The sequence below is a fragment of the Arachis duranensis genome, chromosome 4, assembly GCF_000817695.3.
Source record: "Arachis duranensis cultivar V14167 chromosome 4, aradu.V14167.gnm2.J7QH, whole genome shotgun sequence".
Taxonomy (NCBI): domain Eukaryota; kingdom Viridiplantae; phylum Streptophyta; class Magnoliopsida; order Fabales; family Fabaceae; genus Arachis; species Arachis duranensis.
Genome location: NC_029775.3, coordinates 24,172,791 through 24,175,166, shown reverse-complemented (window position 1 = coordinate 24,175,166; position 2,376 = coordinate 24,172,791). Strand labels below are relative to the sequence as shown.

At 36.2% G+C, this 2,376-nt stretch overlaps 1 non-coding gene across 1 annotated transcript; it reads left to right on the top strand.

The window, feature by feature from the left end:
• The first annotated feature begins 1,217 nt into the window (after nt 1–1,217).
• On the top strand, nt 1,218–1,321 carry LOC127747056 (small nucleolar RNA R71). Its single transcript, XR_008008860.1, has one exon. It is a non-coding gene; the product is annotated as a small nucleolar RNA R71 (small nucleolar RNA).
• The last annotated feature ends 1,055 nt before the right edge of the window (nt 1,322–2,376 follow it).

Below are 2,376 nucleotides of genomic sequence, written 5' to 3'. Positions count from 1 at the left end.
TAAGGTAGTCCCCATTCAATTGAAGGACTAATTCACCTCTGTTGACATCTATCACAGCTCCTACTGTAGCTAGGAAAGGTCTTCCAAGGATGATGCATTCATCCTCTTCCTTCCTAGTGTCTAAGATTATGAAATCAGCAGGGATGTAAAGGCCTTCAACCTTTACTAACACGTCCTCTACTATTCCATAAGCTTGTCTCAATGACTTGTCTGCCAATTGTAATGAGAAAAAGGCAGGTTGTACCTCAATGATCCCCAGCTTCTCTATTACAGAGAGTGGCATAAGATTTATCCCTGACCCCAGATCACATAGAGATTTTTCAAAGGTCAATGTGCCTATGGTACAAGGTATTAAGAACTTGCCAGGATCTTGTCTCTTTTGAGGTAAAATTTGCTGAATCTAGGTGTCTAGTTCACCAATGAGCAAGGGAGGTTCACTTTCCCAAGTCTTATTACCAAACAACTTGGCATTCAGCTTCATGATGGCTCCTAAATATTGAGCAACTTTCTCTCCAGTCACATCTTCATCCTCCTCAGAGGAAGAATAGTTTTCAGAGCTCATGAATGGAAGAAGGAGATTTAATGGAATCTCTATGGTCTCTATATGAGCCTCAAATTCCTTTGGATCCTTAATAGGAAACTCTTTCTTGCTTGAGAGACGTCCCATGAGGTCTTCCTCACTAGGATTTTCGTCCTTCTCCTCCCTTGTGCATTCGGCCATATTGATTACATCAATGGCCTTGCACTCTCCTTTTGGATTCTCTTCTGTATTGCTTGTGAGAATACTGGGAGGAGTTTCAATGACTTTCTTACTCAGCTGGCCCACTTGTGCCTCCAGATTTCTGATGGAGGATCTTGTTTCACTCATGAAACTGAAAGTGGCCTTTGACAGATCAGACACTAGATTGGCTAAATTAGAAGTGTTTTGTTCAAAATTCTCTGTCTGTTGCTGAGAAGATGATGGAAAAGGCTTGCTATTGCTCAGCCTATTGCGTCCACCATTGTTAAAGCCTTGTTCAGGCTTTTGTTGATCCTTCCATGAGAAATTTGGATGATTTCACATGAATTGGTTATTTGCAACCATGTCAATAAATTCTTGAGCCTCTTCAGGAGTTTTCTTTAGGTGAATAGATCCACCTGCAGAATAGTCCAATGACATTTTCGAAAACTCAGATAGACCATAATAGAATATATCTAATATGGTCCATTCTGAAAACATGTCAGATGGACACCTTTTGGTCAACTGCTTGTATCTTTCCCAAGCTTCATAGAGGGATTCACCATCTTTTTGTTTAAAGGTCTGAACATCCACTCTAAGCTTGCTCAGCTTTTGAGGAGGAAAAAATTTATCCAAGAAGGCCGTCACCAGCTTATCCCAGGAGTCCAGGCTGTCCTTAGGTTGTGAATCCAACCATATTCTAGCTCTATCTCTTACAGCAAAAGGGAAAAGCATGAGCCTATAGACTTCATGATCTACTCCATTCATCTTTACAGTCTCACAAATCTGCAAGAACTCAGTTAAAAACTGGTAAGGATCTTCAGATGGAAGTCCATAAAACTTACAGTTCTGTTGCATTAAAGCAACTAGATGAGGCTTAAGCTCAAAATTATTGGCTCCAATGGCAGGAATGGATTTCCTTTTCAGAGTCCTTTCATGTTCAGGATCAATTTCAACAAGAGTGCCTTTTTCCCTGTTCCTACTCATATGAAAGAGAAGAAAATAGGACAAGAAAGAGGAATCCTCTATGTCACAGTATAGAGATTCCTTTATATTAGTAGAAGAAGAAAGAGGAGAAGAAAGTAGAAGAGGGGATTCGGATATTAGGTGGAGAGGGGTGAAGAGAAGTGTTAGTAATTAAATAATTAAATAGAATAAGAATAGAGAGGGAGAATTTCGAAAACAATTTTGAAAAAGAGGTTAGTAATTTTCGAAAATTGGAGATAAGATAAGATTAAAATTAAAATTTAAAACAAAAAAAGAATTTTTGAAAAAGAGATGAGATATTTTAGAAAATTAGAGAGGGAAAAGTAGTTAGGTGGTTTTGAAAAAGATAAGAAACAAACACAAAGTCAAAGAGTTAGTTGAAAAAGATATTAAAATCAAATTTGAAAAGATAAGAAGATAAGTTAGATAAGATATTTTAAAATCAAATTTTTGAAAAAGATAAAATTTTAGAAAAAGATATGATAAAAAGATAAGATAAGAAGATGTGATAAAAAGATATGTTTGAAAAAGATTTAATTAAAAAAAATTTAAATTACTTGCTTCACTAACAAGAAACTACAAGATAAGATTCTAGAACTTAAAGATTGAACCTTTCTTAACAAGAAAGTAACAAACTTCAAATTTTTGAATCAATCACATTAATTGTTAGC